This window comes from Pistacia vera, unplaced genomic scaffold (genome assembly GCF_008641045.1).
Source record: "Pistacia vera cultivar Batoury unplaced genomic scaffold, PisVer_v2 Contig735, whole genome shotgun sequence".
Lineage (NCBI taxonomy): Eukaryota > Viridiplantae > Streptophyta > Magnoliopsida > Sapindales > Anacardiaceae > Pistacia > Pistacia vera.
The window spans coordinates 30,790-53,013 of NW_022196596.1; the positions used below are offsets into that span (position 1 = coordinate 30,790).

General features: G+C 36.6%; 1 protein-coding gene and 1 pseudogene across 1 annotated transcript in view; one reads left to right on the forward strand and one right to left on the reverse strand.

Moving 5' to 3' along the window:
* LOC116115276 overlaps window positions 1-22,224 on the reverse strand; it is a 39,988-nt gene that overhangs the window by 13,910 nt on the left and 3,854 nt on the right. The gene's annotated exons all lie outside the window — the stretch shown is intronic.
* LOC116115258 lies at window positions 210-20,447 on the forward strand (annotated as a pseudogene).

The following is a 22,224-nucleotide window of genomic DNA, read 5'->3' on the forward strand; positions in this document are numbered from 1 at the left end:
AAAGCATTGTCAACTGGCCCCGACCGAAGGATGTGAAAACACTAGAGGGTTTCTTGGCCTGACAAGGTATTACAGACGCTTTGTAAAGGGTATGGTAAGATAGCACTACCTTTGACTAATTTGTACGCAAGGATTCATTCATGTGGGTGAGAACCTCAGGAAGCATTTGAGGCATTGAAATCTGCCCTGACCAGGTACCAGTGTTAGTAATGCCTGATTTTTCTAAACCATTTCTCATTGAAACTGATGCGTCAGGTTGTGGTTTGGGAGCTGTTTTTAATGCAGGGAAGAGCCTATTCTTTCTCAGTAAAGGTCTATCAGCAACTTCGAAACTCAAGTCGGTCTATGAAAGGGAAATGAGGCTTTGTGATGGCGGTACAGAAATGAGACATTATTTGCTTGGCCGACTTTGTCATCGAACTGACCAGAAAAGTCTTCTTTTCTAACTGACCAAAAGTTGTTGAATGAGGAGCACAGAAATGGGTATCAAAATTACTTGGGTTGCAGTTTGAAATCACAGTACCGCCCGGGCCAAAGAACAAGGCTGCGGATGCATTGTCCCGACGCCCTAGAATGTGGAGAACGCAATTTCAATGGGCTGTTTCGGTGGATTCGAAGAACTAGAAGAGGCCATCCAACAAGATGATAAGTTGCGGCAACTCACTCAGCAGCTCATGGTTACCCTCATGGCCACCCTCAATTCAAACTCATAGGCAAACCCTTATGTACCAAAACAGTTGGTTGTCCCGAAACAAGGCCCCCATATCAAAAACTTTTGCATGAATTTCACTCATCCCCAGTGGAGGCCACTCTGGATTTTACAGAACATACAAGCGCCTGATGAATGTGTTTTTTGGGATGGAATGAACGAGATATCCAAATTTAGTGGACTCTTGCAGTGTGTGTCAACAAAACAAATATGAACATTGCGGCCTGCTGGTCTATTGCAGCCCCTTCCCATTCCCATCCAGGTTTTGGAAGAATTATTCCATGGATTTTATAGTGGGGCTTACGAAAGCACACAATGTGGATACTATCTTGGTTGTCGTTGACAGACTCCCTAATTAGCCATTTCCTCACACTCAAACACCCTTATACAGCCAAAGAGGTAGCAACCGCTTTCATCAAAGATGTCGTACGACTCCACGGCTTTCCAAGGACAATTGTTTCGGTCGTGATAGAGTGTTCATGAGCCATTTTGGGGAGAAATGTTTAAGGCAGGCTGGCACTAAGCTTCACATGAGCTCGGCCTATCACCCGCAGACAGATGGTCAACGGAAGTTGTTAACAGATGTTTGGAAACTTACCTTCGTTGTTTTGTAGGAAATCAGCCTCGGCAGTGGCCTCACTGGATTCCGTGGGCTGAATTCTGGTTTACTACTACTTACAGCATCCACGGGTATGAGTCCTTTCAAGGCCTTGTACGGACGAGACCCTTCACAATTGTTGAAATACCAGACCACAGCTCACCGGTAGATGAAGTAAATTAGCAGCTTCAAGATCGCACAGTATTCTCCTGGAACTTAGGAGAATCTGCTCAAGGCTCAAAACCGCATGAAAAGTTAAGCAGATGCGAAAAACGAATGTTCAGTTTGAAGTGGATGAACTTGTATACCTTCAGCTTCAGCCCTACCGTCTGAAATCACCGCGCCACGCTGCAACGAAAAGCTAAGTCCTAGGTTTTATGGACCGTTCGAATCCTGGAAAAAATTGGATCACCCGCCTACAGGTTAGAACTCCCCGCTGGTGCTCGATCCATAATGTATTTCTGTGTGTCCCAACTCAAGAAAGCCAATTTTCCTCCACCGAACATTCAGCCTCTTCTGGACTCCTTAAATGAAGATCTGGTTTTAGTTGTCGAACCAGAAGAAGTGCTGAATACGCGCAAGCTAATCATGGTCAAAGGGAAGTTCTAATTAAGTGGCAGGGTTACCCCACCTGAGAATACTTGGGAAGAGTTTGACGGCCTGAATTCCTTTTTCCTTCCTTCCACCTTGAGGACAAGGTGGCTCTTCTTCGGAAGGTATGATACAACACGTGAAGTGAGGGTTTATATAAGAAGCGTGGGAAGGCAGCAGGAAATCAATTGTGATAAAGGGAACAACTAAAGTGTGAGAGAAGCAAAAAGGTGGAATCAACAGGTGGCAACAATAAGAGCTGAAACTGAAATTCCGTTAGGGAAGGAGTGAATAAAAGGGAGCAGCAAGGTTAAAAAGGCTCAGAGAAGAATTGAGAAAAAGGGGAGTGAGCTGGCCCTCGAAGTCCAGCGTATTAGTTTCATTTAATTTTCCTTGCTGTTTGTTTTAAACTCTGGTATTTGGGTTGTATCCATACTTGAATGTAACTCAGATTTTCCAGGAATTACATATTAGAGATTCTGAATGATAGATTATTACATCACTGTTTGAATAACTTATGTTGGAAAATTGTGGATGATTGTAAACAAAACAGAGTAGGTTCGCAACAGAGGTCTAGCCAAATCCTTCTATTTATATATTGATCGAAATCATGATTGAACATAATAGCAACCGATGAATTCTTTGGAAGATGAACACAGACCCAATTCATTACCACCTTAAAAGAAATGCCACATCTTTGGACTTAGTCACATAACTGTAATTATTGATCTGAGATAGACACATAAACTGCACTGGATGCATAACCTTTTTGTTCAGTTAGTGGTGCAAAAATCACTGGTAACCCGCCTATCCTAACTTTTCTACGAAAGTAAAACATTCTAAAGACACTTGAAATTATGAGCTTAAAGTGGTGTAAATCTACAAGTCTGTAAGTTAATATTAACAATTAGATAGATTATTGGAAAAATCTCAAGAATCACATCTATATCACGATGTCAAACCTTAGTTTTACTTTTTCTCAACTCAACCCCTGAACTCAAGAAGGCTATACCAGGTTTCAACTCTTCTTTCCATACATCACCAAAACCTCCCCACCGCACATTTTCATCGCTAAGTCCCACCATTGAAGTCCACCACCCTCGAGAAAATAAAGAATGAAGATACAATCTTAGGTGTAACACTACAAAGATGTTCTCCCCTCACTGATCTCTATACCTCGTAAAGATTTCAAACTCGAGAATTTTATCACAACCAAAAATATGAATCAATTTGCTAGCAAGGTATCATTTATAAACAAACACAAAAAAGCGACCTAAGTCCCTGAACGCTGTTCTGCATTCTTAGAAAATCTGAAAACATCACGTTGAATCAATAAATCTAATGTTGCAAAGAAAAAGGGCAATACGAGCAAAACATTTGTATTTAGTTGAGTTTGACAAATAAGATCAGACATTGGACTTTGGGAGAAATTGCCAATACCAACAAGCTCAATTTGGATTATCTTTCAATATCAGTCAGTCCTTTTAACTTCTCCAAATTTAGGCCTCTCATCGATAACAACTTTAGGCTTCAAATGCACAAATATGAGACAGTTAGTAAGAAAATACTACTATCGGATTCGCCCAGATATTTCATTACTCATTTTTTCAGTACACCCCATCGCAACTAAGTTGTAGGCAAAGAAATCCCAGGCACCAACAATCACTGGTAACTACGATAGTTAATTTTCGCTTATACAAACTCCTATATCAAGATGTATCTAAACTATGTATTGCTGCATTATCAATGTTAAATATTTTTTACATTTTCACAGAAATTGTACGCTTAAACTGTCAAAGTTATTGAGCTAATTTGGAGACTCTATTGATCACAAGCAAATTAATAGCAAAATTCGTAATAAAACTCTTTTAGTCTAAATTAAGCTATCCGACATTCACCAAAGTAAGAACTAAATTATGCTGACCTTCTAACAGAGGCTGACCACGAGAGAGTGAGCCTAAAAACACTATAAAGAAGAAGGCCCCACAGATCCCAATCTCTCAGAGCCTTTCCCGGATCTTCTCTATACGGATTCGGAAACACAACCAGTTTCAAATTACTCACAATTCGCGATAGATCTCTCTTCACCGTGTCCCAACCGGCTCCGTCAACGTGTTCGGGCCGGCCCGAAGCCGCTAACCCCGATTTCGAACGAGAACTGGTAGGGTTCGTCGAGGCGGGAGCGGAGCGGAGGCGCGGCGGAGACAGATGGCACCTTCTGATTGGACAGGAGGAAAGCGGAGAGGTTTGAATTGATGAAAGGAGTTGATGAACAGAGAACAGGGATCGTGGCGGGCCGCGTCGGGCTGGGCCCGGGCCGGAGGACGTGATTGCCGATTGGACGCTAACGTGGATTAGGTTTTCGATCTCGTCGATTCGGATTGGGGAGAGCGTGGAGAGGTACGGTGTCACTGTGAGAGTGCGACTTTTTCTCGGGAAAGTGAGGGGTATGGATTTCGGGTTGATTTTCTTGGGAAAGTGACAAGATCTAAATGAGGAACGTGTGATCCGGTGGTGAGAATTGAATCATTGAAATGATTTATATTTTGGAGATTTCGTAGAGGATGCATTTAGGAAGTTTTGTTTTCCAGTGGATCTTGTTTTAGTCTAAAGCTTGCTGTATTTTTAGTTTATTGAAAAACGGTAGAACGTCATCGTTTCTGACGTTGACGGAAAGTGAACGAGTCAATTTCATTTACCTTCCCCAATATTTAATACTATCAAAAGTATCCTTGAAGTCTTATAGGGTGCGTTTGGTTTATTTTGGTAGGATTTTGAGGAAGTATTGGATAGTTGGATAGGGTTATGATTACAGAATATGATTTTCAGAATATGTGTTTGGTAGAGTATTTTGATCTTGATATTTGTGTTAATATTTGATTAATATTTGTTTTATAAATGATTTATTAATAAATATTTTATTGTTTTTGTTAAAATAAGGTATTATTATATATATATAACTTATCACCTCACATTTTAATAATACCAAATATTTTATTGATAATTTTGTTACCCGTATATATTAAAAAACAAAAACCCATATTAATTTCAAGTAGTTCCAACAGTTTAAAAACATCACATTAATACATATATGACAAAAATACTAATTATCAACCCTTACAATCATTATTACACGTTTACTCCCAGTAACAACTATGACATGGTCCACTGTGCTACCCCCATGCATTCGTTATGTTATCCCGTACAGTCATCATGTTTCTATAATACCTTGTTGCGGTTGACTCGATCCTTCTCCATTTCCGCCATATTCTGCCCCGTTTTGATGATCACAATATGCTTGCTCATTACCCGTACTATTATTGGTTTGTTCGAAGATACGGTCGTCCATATTGTACATTCTTATAAATTAGGAAGTACACAACATGCCATGACAATCTTCCCTTGTTTGTCCAACGGATATTTTTCTTCCATTTAGAATACGAACCGTTTTTTCAAAACACCAAAGGTTCTCTCGATAACTTGGGAGTGAAGCATGTCTGTAATTAAACAACTCTTGTGGCCCCCTTCGGTTACGGCGGTGATCAGAATATGTAAGCCACTTGCCTATGAGGGGCGAGGAACCCATCCCTATTTGCATAACCCGCATCAACCAATAGTATTTCCCTGTAATAATATCAGACATTTTATTTGAATTACAGGGCCTCAACAGTGGATGTAATACGCTGTAATACGTCAAGAAATACTTATACCTGGTGGAGGATATGGGATCCAGAATTAGGATCATCAATATTAATTTAAAACTCTTGAATCATGCGCTGATCCTTCCCATCCAGTAACGACATAAGTGAACATCATGTTAAAGTCGCATACAGCCATTATTCTGTGACATCGATCCTTTGCGATTCCGGTACCTAATGGCAAATTCACTTGGACCGAAGCGTATACATGGTGCCATCTATGGCTCCAATACAGTCCTATCATAAAATGAGTCATTTCACTAATATTAACCTACTAAACAAATTAATATACAATGAACTTAACTATCTACTAATACCAAACATAATGACAGTACCTTAAAGAAAGGGTAATATTTTCTGTTGGCTGATATTTCCCATGGAACATCATTGAAGTCAGGTGGTCTGATAAACTCTGTCTTCAACTCACATATAGCATCGCAAACTGCGGTAACATGTCTAGAAATCGTCTCACCCGAATGTTGGAAATCCTCCATCATCGTTCTGATTGTCTCATTTTTCCAACGATTGTTAGAAATATCATAACTTGTTCTTCTAAACTCGTTCTCCTGTTTGGTTGCAATTTGCCTGATCGGACAAAAATTCACATAACAATGTAAAACAGTCTCTGTCCATGCGGCACTTGTCATAGATCCTGTCAGGATGACCGTTGAGTATCCAACATGTACTGATGACCAGTTAATACAGATGTTGTCGTGGTTGAGTCGACTTGCTTCTAACGCGGCACCACCGCATAGTGCAATGGCTATATCTGTCAGTATTTCTTCTTCTCTCTCTCCATCTTAGCACGTTGTCTTCTCCTGTACGGCTAGACGACGCCATTTAAACCTACACATTTGCAAAACATTTATCAACAATTTAGTTGTTGTACTACTTTGAAAATATAACAGTCATATTTAATTGCAATGACAATCTAAAACATGTTTACACATTACAATATCACATAAATAATTTCATACAGTAACGTATAAATTGTATGTAATGACAACTGCCCACGACGCATACAAAATTGTTGCCAACATTATGAAAATTAGTGTCTCTACGAATTATTTGAAAAAGTTTTGTGAACCAGTTAGCCCTTTCGTCCAGTGGGAGTTTCACAAATATCGCGCCACCCTGGATTTTCATATAAGTACGTGACAGTCGGCAGGAAAAACTGTGTCGGTACTTGCATGGCCGTCATGATGTCAATACAATTGCTCATGGAGAAAGGATCAATGGAGCACTGGTGTTCGCTTCTTCCCTCTCATCTCTAGACGATCGGAAGCCCTGGATCCCATTGTCCGCTTTTCCGCAAGCTCTCCATCAAGCTATAAATGGATCCGCAATTGTATGTCCGGGCCCCCTTCTATGCCTCCGATTTCTCGCCTCTCCATGACCAGATAGTTTTGCCTTTTTTCCTCCTGTCAAACGATCAGGATCAGGTTCAAAGTCGCTATCATCCATAGGAACCGAGCCGGGATTGGAATAACTGGAAGGCTCCACCTGTTGGGATGTAGATGTGTACGCATATCTTCCAGTGGCAGTTTGCTTCTCAAATATTATTTCATAAAGTTCCTTGTGGGAAGTCCCTTGTGGTAAAATTGTTGCGCCAGTGGGTTTTGCTGATGAGTTAACGAATAATATATATATTTTAGCAGTCCGAAAAATGCGTATATTTACAATACGTTAATAATATAGTTAAAAATATTTTTACCTGACATATTCTTGCCAAACCTCAACGGGACACGTTGGACTTTGTGACTCTTGATCCCACCCAATCCTGTGTGTTGCAGCAATTTCCGCCATGCTTGATAAGTTTTGCAGGCGAAAGAACTTAGGGCTAATTGTGTCACGTTGAGTCTCGCGCCAGCTAATGATAATGTCGTCCAACATTTCTGGTAATCAGCTGTTTTTATTGCAGTACCATGTGAAGTTTTGGCCCGCTCAGATAACAGGACCAGAAATCTGTGTGTCATCCAGCAGACCAAGCCACAGAATCACCCATCTAGGACAGACGTGGGACAACCAACATTGGGGCACCATACGAATCACCAAGCACATTACCCAATATAATAACACATGTTAACGTAATCAACTAAACACATATAAAAGTATACCTCGTTCGATCCGACACTGCTTGAAGACGTCAATGCAGGGGAAGATACAGCACTGTCACCACAGGGTGTATGACGAACTCCAACTCTAGAAAACGTCGAAACTTTCGCCTCTGTTCAAGTAATAATCAATCCTGCGACGTCGAGATAAATTATGCTGACATCTATGCATTGACGTAATTTCTGGGTACGATTAAGAACTGTGTCAAACTATAAAACAAATAATCAATTATGAAACCGGAATAAAATATTTCAGTTAACCAATACAAAACGCATTATTAAAGTCCATTCAAAGGATTAATGAAAAAAAAAAACAATACTAATACAAATTATTTCCAAAAAAAAAATTGAAAAAAATAGCGGCTCGGTGTCTGTGAAAACAAATAGATACGAAAACTTACAAAATTGATTTGGATACGTCGTGAGTCTCTTTCCCTTCTCTGAGTCAGTAAACATCCAAATACAATTAAATGGATCCGTTGTACACGAGATTAAAAAGCTGTCAACAAAACAAAAACCCATTAAAACAATCCTGTGCCAATTACCGAATAAATAAAAACCGATTAAACATTATATGCCAATAGCCTAATCAAATAAAAACCGAATTAAAACAAATCCAAATAAACCAAGAATTGCCCCAAAAAAAAAAACCCAATTAAAGCCGAAAAAACCAATTGCTTTTATTAGTGTTGGGTTTGGTGTTTTTTATTTAGACAAAACAAAGTATGTTATTTTGAAGAAAAAATTCAGTTTCAAAATGGTGGGTGTCTTTACGCAGATTATGGGTTTTGATGGAGATTGGGGTGTGGGTTTGATGGAGATCGTGGTGGCTCGGGGTGGGTGCGTGGTGGCTCGAGGTGGCCTGGGTTGGTCGTGGTGGTGCGTGGTGCTTGGGTGGGCTTGGTTGGTTCGTGGTGGTGCGTGGTGGCTTGTTGGTCGTGGTGTGCGTGTGGCTTGGGTGGGCTTGTGTGGGGTAGATCGGGGTCGTGGTGGTGGCTGTGGCTCGGGTGGGTGCGTGGTGGCTCGGGTGGGCTGGGTTGGGTCGTGGTGGTGCGTGGTGTGCTCGGTGGGCTGGGTTGGGGTCGTGGTGGTGCGTGGTGGCTCGGGTGGGCTGGGTTGGGGTCGTGGTGGCTCGTGGTGGCTTGGGTGGCTTGTGTGGGGTAGATCGGGTGCGTGGTGGCTTGGGGTGGGTGCGTGGTGGCTCGGGTGGCTGGGTTGGGGTGCGTCGTGGTGCTTGTGGCTCGGGTGGGCTTGTGTGGGGTCGTGGTGGTGCGTGGTGGCTTGGGTGGCTTGTGTGGGGTAGATCGGTGCGTGGTGGCTCGGGTGGCTGCGTGGTGGCTCGGGGGCTGGGTTGGGGTGCGTTGGCTTGGGTGGGCTTGTGTGGGGTAGATCGGTGCGTGGTGGCTCGGGGTGGCTGCGTGGTGGCTCGGTGGGTTGGGTTGGGGTCGTGGTGGCTCGGGTGGGCTGGGTTGGGGTAGATCTCGGTCGTGTGGCTCGTGGGCTGGGTTGGGGTAGAGATAGGGTCGTTGTGGTGCGTGGAGCTCGGGGTGGGCTGGTTTCCGGTTGACGTGGGTTCACGTTGGGTTACAATGTGAGTTTGTGACACAGGGCATTGGGGGTTCACGTGCTGGTACTGGAAACTAGAAAGGGAGATGGTGGAAAGCAAACTGGGAAGTGAAGCATCGAACCTGGTAATGGATTAATCGAAACTGAAATGGTGACTGAAATGGTGGTGATGGATATTGAGAAAGTGAGCACTAAAACGTTATTGATTGAGACTGAGCCGGAGAAGAAAGTGAAATGGTGAGATGCAGTGAAAAAAAAAAAAGAAAAAAAAATTGTAACGGTCAATGTCAGATTGTGTCAGGATTCTATTATCAGAGTTGGATTCTTCAAGTAATAAAACAAACACAATTTCACAAAATCTGGTCTAAAATACAGATAAAGTAGTAAGCCAAACACGCACAATAATTATCATTAACTCCGCCAATGAATATTTTTGACATCCCTTAATTTTTGCCTAATTACTTTATCTCCCTCAACTTATAACTAGGCTGGTGACAATTTTTCACATGAATAATGGAATAGAAATTCAACACGATTGAAGTGAGTTAGTTTAAGAAGTACTCGATTCAAATATTTTGAATAAGTTATTAACCATTTTTTAACAAGATTGATTGTTTATGATACTTATTATATTTGTTTACGACATAGCTAATACATTAAAAACTACAAAAATAAATCATGTTTAATTTTTTCTAAATTACAGATTTTCGTTCATCGCTATTCTAGTTCTAAGAAGGCAAAACAAAACGATCAAAAGGCCATTTTTTTTTTAATCCTTATAAACTATGATATGGATTCGAAGTACAAGGGATTATTTTAGAATTGAGCAAAAAGGGGTCGGTCGCCAGAAAAACTGTTCAATTTTACTTTGGGCTGTACAATCAAGTCGAGAGTTTGTACGATCAATGAGCCCACATAATATTAGGGCCCATGATATTCTTTTTCCTTTTTTTCATAAAAAACTTGAAAAAGATTAAGGTTCTTTTTGGAAATATTTTTAACATTTAAAATATATATATATATATATTTACATGAATTTTTATTTTAAATCCTTTATTTTAAGTGCACACATTAGATTACTGACAAACAAAAATTTTGATTATACATTTTATTTTTTAAAAATAAAAGACAATTTTTCATGGAACGATATAATCATTTTTTTTTTTTCCATAGAGCAAGAAGTAAACCAACTCATTAAGATGCACGTGAGAATGCTTTTTTGAAACTCAAAAAGTGTTTTTGTAGGGAAGCACGTTAAAAAAAATTAATAAAATAAACAATTATGGTAAATAGTTAATAACATACTATATATATAATAAAAACTGAATCAATATTCTTAATTCTTATGTGTGAGTGCTATTAAGTGCAAATTAGAGGTGGGAAAAAAGCCTGGGTTCGAAGGGCCCGTCCTTGGAGGATCGATCCCTATGGGACCATCTCGAGACTAGCCCAGCTCAACTGGTCCCTCCTCCAGGGTCCTATTAATTTCAGAAGACCCTACAAAACACCCCCCCACCCCCCAAAAAAAAAAAAAAAAAAATCAAAACTCTCTAAAATATATGAAATACATAAAATTTAGGGTTAAAATGTAATTTCTTATCAGGCCTCAAGGATCGATCCTATACGGCTAGGATCGGTCCTAGTCCCCGTCCCAGTCCCTCGGGGACTGGTCCTTTAGGGCTTGGGCCTGATCGGTCTTCTTTGTCCACCCCTAATGCAAATAGCAACACCCCACTGACAGGATAGTAAGGTCAAATCTAAAAACATTAATACAAATACAATTCGGTCAAAACAAAAAATCAAACCAAATTAATAAAAAAAAAAAACAAAAAATTTGAGTAGGGTCACAGCCTCGACTCATGAGTAAGTAGTCGATCCATGCTCACTAATAACTACTACTAAATTTGAAATGGGAGATAAGATATATGCTCGATATATGAAATACCAAAAATACCCTCATTCCATTTTTCTACATCTTCATCGTAGGGAGATAAACATGATTAGATTTTTGTTGGCTTAGCAAGAATAAATCTAATGGTATTTAAATAGTACAAATTGACCACGAGGCTGCTTTTGCAAGCTTGTTTGAACTTCGCTTCTAGCTAAGCTCAAATTTTTAAGCACGAGCAGTTATCGCAATTACAGCTGACGGCGTCAAAACTCTCAGCCATGCGTGATGCCAGCTGCTAATAATATTCTTCACCCAAAGTGTAGTTGCTAGGATAAAACATTTACAATAAACAAAAGAAATCATAATATTATAATTAATTAATAATAGCAATGTGGACTATTAAGTATCTTACTGATGTACCACCACAAAATTTAAATTATTTATTTTTTTGTTGTTTGGAGGAAAAAATTTAACCATAAAATTATATTGGTGTTTTTTTTTTTTTTACGTATGTTTCAACTAATATTCCAAAACCTTAAATTATGATCGAGAAGAGTTTTAATACTACTCTTACTAATGTATGAGATTCAATTCAATAAAGATCATATTAAATGTTGTTATTGCTCTTTTATCATTAAGGGGACTCAACTTATAAACCATATTATTTATTTATTTTTGCTTTTTTACACATCATGAGTTAACTTTTATAATTTTCTAACTGGCTTGGAGGTATTTAATTTTTTTTTTTTCAAATTTGAGCAACCATGACAGTCAACCCATGCCCAACAGCTTAGCGGCTAAGACAACATTTTACATTTATTAATTTAAATCTGTTTCTTTTTGTGGTGGTTAAATTTCCGCACGTAAAGAAATATTAAATAATTTAAGTGAAAGGTGCAATGCAACCAAAAACGACCACGTAGCTAAATTATCTAATTGTACTTTGCATTTATACTTATATTAACTTGCTATTTCGAATCAATTGACCTGAAATACGATTAAAGTCTTTTAAGTTATCTATAATTGTATTAGTTACTACCCCATTTTTCATTTTTATTGTGTGTGAAAATGTATATACTATAGATAACTATCAAATTTGACCTCATTCAATTAAGCAAGAAAACCCTACATGATAATGCCTCCGTTTTTATCATGCACATCTTCAACAAAGGTCAAAACTTAAATAAAAAAAAAAAAAAAATGTAGAACTGTCAAACTTTGACCAATCCTCTCTCTATCACAAGATTAATAACACTAACCTCTCTCTTAACACGCTAGTCCAATCTTATACGCATTTTATTATTTCAACTTACGCAGCAACTTCCTTTCCTTTCATTTCTCTATTTCTTTATCCAACTTCGGAAAATTCTTTCAAGCCCATCAATCTCTCTGTATATAACCTCATCTCATCCACCATTTTCACCAACAATTCATCAAACTCACTAATTCTCAAGCCAATTGTTAGTAAACTAAACAGGGGAAGAGCAGCTGGTCTTTGCTTAGCCCGCCTAGAATGGCCGTTAGAAGTGAAAATGTTGCTGGCCCTGAACTTAATCGGTGGCGTATTGCTTCGATGATCGGTGCTTCTTCAAGCCACCGTTTATTCAGCTTGAACGACCGGCCAGGCTTGAGGGCATGCACGGAAGAAGATATGGAGTCGTCGTGGGACGAGTCGAGTTCAGTTTCGAGATCAGGATCGCTTCACAGAACGATAAGTTATACTTCCGATCAGGATGATTCGACAAGAAGCTAAATGTTTTTGCTAATTTTCATAAACAATTCAGATGGAGAGACAGATCTCTTGGAAGCTTCGTTATTGTAAGAACAGCCTGGATCTTCTGTTTCTCCTTGAGGATTTGACCATGGATTCTCTGTGAAGAGCCTGTGTTTTTTTTTTTCTGAGAGGTTTTCTATACAGATTTATTGCACAAATTTTTTTGATTTTTTTTTTTAATTTTATTTCTTTCTTGTTGGATTGTATTTGAATTTTCTTCTTCATGTTCGTTTATTCTTTAATTTATTTAATTTATTTTATACATGTAATTAAAGATAATAGGTATTCTCATCTATTTATGAGTGTGTTATAAATGTACAATTAGTTTTGTAATGAAAGGGAATATTCCTATTAAATTCTTGAAATAATTCTCTTTTAATTATTATTTTAAATACTTATTTATGATGTTGATTCGTAGTTGTTGTATCAAAATTCTTCTGAAGTGCAAGCATGATTTTTTAATTTTTTAATTAATATTTCTGGGGAACATTTCATGAATAATATAAAATTAAAGTACAAAAGGCCGCCAGCCAGCCATATTTTTGGCATGATTAAGTAATAGTTAATGGTCATTCGAAAGTTCAAAATCTAAGGGTTAATATTAATGCAAGTGGTTGATCCAATTATTTTAATAATGGCTACTATTAACAAAAATGAGACATTTAATAAATTATTATAATCAGACTTAATTACAACTAGATACTCAAATTTTGAGTACTTGAGAAATTTATCTCAAAATTTGAAAATCATCTATATATATATATTGAGGCACAGCAGAATCCTGTCTTGGAATGAAGAAAATGGAGCTATGCTGGTTTTAATGCCACTGTAATCCTTTGGTCAAACTGAAAAAAAAAATATAAGTTAGTTGAGATACAAATGGAAGGGAACATCGAGCAATGAAGGAAGAAATTACCTGCATTGTTGCTTCAACTGGGATTGTTCCTCTCCCCATCTCATTAACACTGCCTTCTTGACCACTCTAAGATACAGTAAGGGTTGCAATGGTGGAGTTTTTTCAGAGACAAGGAAACTATAGAAGCAGTTTGGATGCTATAATGCCACACAGTAGGTGGAAGCCTGAGAATTACTACAACATCTGTTAATCATTTGAGCAGCAATCAATTCTGTTGCCTTCTGGATTAGAGCCAGGATTTTCAGTTCTTCTGAGGGCTGATTCAAGTGAGCTAACATCATAATGGGCAGTTCAGGACTTGATGTCTGGAATTACTTTCGGAACCTGATTCAATAACCGCAATTATATTATAGGGTAGTCATAGTATTACACCAATTGAAGGTTAAGGATCGATTACATTTCGAAACAAGATTGAACATGCTTTACTTTCTAAATTCCAATATGTTTTTCTGCTTACAAAACACTTGTTTTTAGTTGGCTAATATCTAATTTTGTATGAAAAAACTACATCATCAAAGGATATTCTTTCATGCAATCCCTCTCGTTTGCTTGATCAATGCGATCTTGTAATGAAACTAGTTCCCTAGCAATCTACTGTTGTTCCATAAATGCAAAGAAATAAATTATAGATCGGCATCCATATTAAACTCACCATTTGATTTATTAATTTGTTGTTACACTCTGTTATGTAATGCATGCTCAATGATCATAATTCTCGGAAGAATTCTGGCCTTCTGTCAAGCTCCACCTGCAATCACCATGTTTGGTAATGGTGTGTTGATATTTTATAAATTATTTAGATAACTAAATGACACTTCTGTAATGCAGAAAGCTTGTATATATTTTATATATTTTTTTTTTTTTAACCGCAAGTATTAGATGTTATATTATTTTATCTTTCTCTTCATAATATTTATTTTTAGATATAATATTAAAGAAAAATCATTTCAATAAGGAATATTGGAGACCAAATGTTATTACTTATATTAGCGTTTGTTCGGGGTCATAAAAGATAATATCGGTAATCTATCTTTTAATCTGACAATTACCACGTTTGGGTTTAAGTAACGAAATTCCGATAATTGACCATACCAATAGTGATCGATGGTGGGCGGGTGGTCCAGTCATCTTGAGGTGAGAGTTTTTGTTAATATAAACTTTTGTTGTTGGGGTTTTAGCTAAATTATCAAATGTAAATGGTTAAATATACTCTAAATAATAATAATAATTATTATATTATTAAAATGAAAGACAATTCAGTAAAACCCCTTGATCATATTTTATTTCTTTCAACCAAACGTATTAATTATTTATACTACCAATCTAACAAATCTATCAATATAACATTCCCCATTAATAGTAATCTCATGATAATCCTCCTTTTGTAATAAAAAATTCCCGAAACCAAGCGCTACAATAGTAATTCATTGATGGTCTTTGTAAGCACAAATTAGTTGAGAACGCGAGACAATTGTTTTTGGAATGAAGATGTTAAGAATTATCCAAACGCAACCACTTATCCCACTCTATTCATTTTGATTGAAAGGAAATAATGTATTAACAAAATATTTCCACTTGAATGAATATGTGAGAGCAAAACCTGAGCAAATATGCTTGAAACACAATCAAATTCACAAGAGACCACAATTTTTACATGAAAAACTCTCTTCGATGTAAAGAGATAAAAAACCACGGATCGAATGATTTAGTTAAATCCACATATAAATAAGTGTTTACAATAGCCACAAATCATTAATAATATTCACACAAAATTTAGAGTTATCACAACTCTAATAAAGTAAAATACACAAAAGAGTTACGAAAATAAGAATAAAATCACATAAAGCACCCAAAAGTAGCTATATAACTCCAAACTCAGCCTTAAAATCGAAAACCCACTGTCCAGATTGAAAAGCACACTCCTCTACGTTCTGACCAAAAATCAGTTGATCATACTAGAGATGACCTTCGATCGTCAGTTGAAGAGGACAGACGGACTGAAAATTCTGCAATTCAACTCTTTGATTTACTGTCTTTCTAGAGGCAAACTCCACAAAAAAAGGCTATCACGAAACTTACATTTGGATGTGAAGATCTTCCGTCAATAACAACGCTTAAATGTGAGCAAAAAAAAGCAAGATACACTGTTGATCATCGTCGGAGAACCTGGTGTGGCTACCTCTATCTCACTTCTGAGTTTTAATCTATGAACATCACCCACTTTTTTTACTGTACCCACTCAAAATCAACTAGACAAGCTGCATTTTTTTTTCTTTTTTTTTGGGCTTAGGATTTTGGTCATCCTCCACATAGGGAAACAAGTCAACATGTATGGGGTGATTGGGAGAAGGAGAAGTTTATTTGTTGCGATGGTGGATCAAGGTGTGAGGCCTTCCTGGTAACATTTGTGGGAATGGTAATTGATGATCTTTTCAAGAAAGGGAAAATGGACAAAGCAACTGAATGTAATGTCCTTATTCATGCAGTTACTAATGATGGCGAAAATTATCTGGAATTTTAACAACTTCCTCAATTTTTGGTCCGAAAGCGAATTTGAAGTTTCCTTGATAAAATTTATGGGTATGAAGCATTTTAAGAGAGAATCCTGCAAAAGTTGATCCAGTATCTTAAATCCTCTATTTTGGTTAGATAGGAAGAAGGTTTAGTAAACACCTTTCATTTTTTGAAATATAGGGGTGTTTGTCTGAGCTTATGAAAATTCGCTTATAAGCCACAAATACTTATAAGCTAATTTTTAGCTTATAAGCATTTGAATTTTAAAGCATTACGTGTTTGATTAAAGTACTTATAAGTGACTGAATAGTAGTTGACGTGTTTGATAAAATGTGGTTTATAAGTACATTTTATTAAAATAACTAAAAATGGTACTACATTAATAAGGTATACTATGAAATTTAAAATTAAACAAGGACATGTGGTAATATATTTGTTCAAACTAGCTCATAAGGAAATGCTTATAACAAAAAAAAAAAAAAGTACCTCCCTCCCAACTTATTTTTTTTTTTGCTTATAAGTTTAACTTATAAACTCAAAAAATTATAAACAAACAGGTCAACTTAATTTAAAGCTTATAACCTAGTTGACCAGCTTATAAGCTTAGACAAACACCCCCAAATTGTTTATGCTCTTCAGAACACAAATTCTTGTGGAACTACTTCTGCAATTTACTAGCCTCGACTGATTTTAGACCCTGAAAAATTGTTAAGCTTGTTTAGCTATAAAAGTCTCCCTTAAAAAATAAGGGTCCGTTTGGTTCATTGTTCTGAGAGTTTTTAGAAAATATTTGAAAGTTAAACTGGATGGGTATTACGATGTAGAATTTGAAAATTAATAAAATACCCCTTATGTTTTGTTTATTTACTAAATACCCCTATAATAAAAATATTAAAGTTAACAAAAACATCCCAACCCACCCATGAAATACACAGTCGGCCATCACCACCGAAGGTTGGCCGGAGTCAACGTATAGACGCATGATCGGACTGGATCTTGCCGGTCGTGCGCCGATATGGCCTTTTTCGGCAGATCTGGCTGCATTTGGTCGTCAATGCCGGCCGAAGATACAGCCGTCATTGATGGTCAACGACCAACCATATCTTGGCCTAGTTGACAACTGTCTACGGCCAAATCATCTGACTGTCTTTGGTCGTAGATCTGGCCTTTTTCCGCCAGATCCACTGTGGATTTGGCCAGAAAGGCTAATCGGCGACTACCGGTCATATCAGTCGGTAGTGCCCAGTACACTAGATTTCCGGCTAGCTTCCGATAGTGGTGGCTGAATCTGGTAAATATGGTTGCTGGGGTGTTTTTATATCAATTTTTTTTAAAAAAATTTGGAGTTATTTTGTCAAACTAACAAATTTAGGTTTAAAGAAATTAAAAATATAAAATAATCTTTTGAGAAGAAGTGAACCAAAAACAAATTTTTCGTTTAACTTTGTTGGAAAACTATAATAGTTTCCCCAATTATGTACCTAACGGAAGCTAGTTTTTGAGATGACCCTTCTGCAGTGAGAAGAAAAACTAAAACAGGAAGTTTACCAAAAAAAAAAAAACAAAAAAAAACAAAAGAATAGAAAAAGAAAAAGCATGGTCAGTTGAGAGTGGAGGTTTTTTTCCTACTTCTGCTAAATTTCTAACAGGAAATCAAGAGTAAAAGCTGTTACCGCCAAAACAGGAATGGAACAGACAAATTTTGACCCTTTTTCAAATTAGCAACCAGTGAATCACAAGCCTATGACATCAGTGATAGAAGTCTTACATTTTGTTTTGATATGTACTTTCGATACTTCTAGAGTTTAATTGTTGATCATGAGGTTGGTTTTTTTTTAAGAAAAAAAAAAATAAATAAAACTGAGCTAATATTCAAGAAACTTCTAGTAAATCTAAGGATCTCACAATGCGTCCGTCACACGTGACAGTGCTTTTTCCTGACAGGTAACCCTCAACTTCTCTCTTCAAGACATGGCTTTGAGATCCCCATTTCGTTCGTCTACATTCTCCAAGACCCATCTCTGAAAGGTATGTGAATATCTGAACTAGCTTCCACAATATCCGTCCAAAAGCCACTTGAAGTTTTCAGGATAAAAATTTTGTATGGTAAAGCAGACTCCTATCAGGAGGAGGCCTTTTTTGAACTACAAAAGCTTCATCCAGCTCGCGGAACTCTCTCTCTCTCTCTCTCATCTTTCTGAGAATCAGTGAATCTTCATGTGTTGAAATATATGCTATGATTTTCTCAGACACGAATTCTCTGTGGAACTACTTCGCAATTTACAAGCCAGACTGATTTTAGACCCTGAAAATTCTGTAGTCCCTGCTAGCTATTAAAAGTTTACTGAAGAACCCTCAGCTATCCCTATGGTTAAAAACTTTATATAAATGATATTTACAAGTTTCAGGAGGTGTTGTTCTTTACCTTAGCAAGGAAAGAAAAAAGTGAGAAAGATTGAAGCATAAAAAAGAAAAAGCTAATTGGGCGCATTTTGTACAATATTTTTTTTTAAATACTTTTTGGCTAAAATTAGAAGCTTAGTACTATTTTTTGAGAGGGTGTTGAGAGTTTATTTTGCCCTTCCTATCAATCTCTAAACCATCCCTTGTCATCAAATAGATGCCTCCAGATTTAGTGGCTTACCTATTAATATTAAACTGATGGCTCCAGATTTTATTTTACTTTTATTTTATTGATGTCTACTATAATACCCTCCTCCAAATTATAAAAAATAAAAATAATAAAATTAAAAGTAATTAATAATCCCTACAATCTATATAACAACAAAATGTCCTGAAAAAACTATACAGTTAGTTTAGGCATCCAAAGTCTTGATCACACCATATTGACTTTTCCACAACTTCCTTATTAATTTCAGCTTTTCTTCAAATTACTTTCTGTTTTTTTTGAATTAAAATTTGTAGCAAGTCGTACAAGCTATAACAATTCTTGCTTAGTGAAGTAAGAATTTTTATCTATCACAGGCGGTTTTCTGGTCCTCAGGAAACCCGCTCTTGATATTGAATTATAGGTTTGAGACAAGTAATTTTTTGTTTTTGTTTCTTCTTGAATGCTGCAGAATTTTGAAAGCTGGAGCTTAGACAAAGATCAAGAGTTTCGAAAGGGAGTCGAGGTTTTTGTACTTGATTCAGTCGAGAAAATTAAACACGATATTTATTATCCATTGCTGATCGATGAAAACGAACGAAATGATTTCAGATCAGCAGTGCTCGTGTCCTCAAGTCGGTAATGGATGAAGGGTAAACAGATTGGTTTCCGGATCTTTGGCCTGTCCATTGGCTATGAACAAATCTACAGGTTCACTATTTGTGGAAATCTGCAGTTTCTGATGCTGGAGTTGAGCTTGCAGAATGAGGCCAGCATTCTGGAACGCTTGGATTCGCCGTACATTGTTCAGTGCCTGGGAGGGATTTCTTGAAGGAAAGAAATGGTAGACAACACTTGATATTTTCATGGAGTACATGACGGAGGAACCTATCGGATGTAGCAAAATTTGGAGGAACTTTGGATTCAGAAGTGTTCGGTTGTACACCAGAAGATTCTCCATGGTCTGAATTTTCTCATGTATGGATAGTCATTGTGATCTGAAATGCAAGAATGTTCTCTTGAAGTCAAATGGAATGTTAAATTGGCGGATTTTGGATGTCGAAAGAGTAAAGACTCACAAAGAAATGGGACTTGACAACATTTTCTTGGCAATCTGTTGGGGGAACTCCTCTGTGATGGCTCCGGAGGTTCTGGAATGAAGGATTGGATTTCACTTCAGATATTTGGTCCTTGGGTGCCTGGTTATCGAAATGGCAACGGGGAGGCTTCCATGGGGGACAAAATTTCGAACTATTGACCGCGAGTATTGAAGATTGCTTGCAGCAGCGAGAAGCCTCAGTTTCCTGCAGACTTCCCGGAAGAGGGGCCTGATTTTTTGGAGAAATGCCTGGAGAGGAATCCGAAAGAGAGGTGGACGGCAGAGGAGCTGCTTAACCCATCCGTTTATTTCTCAGAATTTTTGAAGAATCCGTCAAAAAAATGTGTATGCTCACCATCAAGTTTTTAGATGTTGGAACAATGAAGAGGATTATATTCGGATGAATTCTGACAGTACAAAAACACATGAATTACATCAGAAATCCCATTTCAACCAGGCTTTGCGGCAGCAAACCGAATTAACGTTGCAGGAACCTGAAACTGAGTTTTTGGTCATCGAAGACTGATTACTGTTAGAATAGAGTTTGAAGCTAATTTTTAGTCCAGCTTGTAAAAATCGTGTTTATTGTAGCAATGTTAGAGAAACTGAATAAATAGATTTTGAGAGCACTACTTTACGATTTTTTTTTATTAATCTCGAGTGGTAATCCAATTATGATCAGCTTGTAGTGGATACCATAGTTTGTCTAAATGCAAACTGATAATCGTGAACTGCTATCTCAGATTGTATAAAAAGAGTTAGAAAAGTTATGGATAATTTTCTCTTTGATTATTTGTTTAAGCTTTTTTTCAAATAATATAAAACTATCATTTTTCTTAAACATCCAAATATCATAAAAGCCAGATAAAGATTATTATTTCCTGAAACCTTTAACTTATGAGAGTTGTATTATAAAAAGAAAAAAAAAAACAAAGAAGAGTAAATAAATTACAAGAAAATCCTATGAGTGGTATTTTTCGACTTGAAGTATATAATACTTTCTAGTAATTTCATCAAAGGATAATATGTAACAAAATTATTTGTGGGCAGCATCTCCAATGTGCTCTTTATTTTGAAGAGCTCTTTCATATAAATAAGAGTATCTTCATTAATTTTAAAATATAAAACACATTTTGTATCAATTATAGCTTTAATTTGAAGATGCTATTTTTTTTAGAATAAACTTATAGAGAGGGAATAATAAATAAATGTCATTAATTTGTAGTTTATTAATAAAATTGGATAGAATAATTTGCCTCGCTAAATGTAAGATCAAACTCACTCTCTATTTATATTTTAAAGTAAATAGTTTTGCTCTACTTTTTGGATAACTCTTATAATAGTTTTGGTTATATAAGAGTCATTTGAGATGCTTAAATATATCACTCCATATTTATTTATATTTATTGCATAGAATCCACAAATAGTATGGAAGTTATTGACCTTACATTCCTGGAAAGTGGATTATAAATGTTTTTGGAATGTCATTGGTGCCATATGGTATATGTGTTTAAATGCGTTAACGCTTTTCAAATTTTGTAATTATTTAGAAGAATATTACAATAACGCTTTAAAAATTGTATTGAACATTGTTGACATTTTATATTTCATTTTACTTTTTCAGAAAAATACATGGAATAATAGATAGATGCTGTTAATAGATACTAATTGGATTTAAGAAACCCGACCCAGTGTGTATTATAAGAGGTTATAAAAAATTATAAATGCCTCCTATATAATTTCAAAATCTTCTTAAAAATGATCTAGATCAGCCCCCTAAAAACTACATTTTTGTACTTTCTAATATAAAATTGAGTTACTAACATTCATTCTCATGAGTTATAATTTAATAAACAAAATCCCTTGAGATTGTGAAAACAAAAAACGCGTTTACCATTAATGGACTGTTACAATTTTATTGTTATCGTTTAATAAATAGTGGAATACGACATGTTTTCCCACACAAGTGCACGTGAAACACATTTCCGCACCTTTCAATTTCAAATACACTTTCTTCCTATCTTCGTTAGGTTTGTTATGTTTTCCTGTTATGTTTACTGAATAAATGAATGAAAATACCCTTAAATATTTGACTTTATAATTTTTTTTTTAATTAGACCAAAAATCAAATGATTAAAAAGTCAAT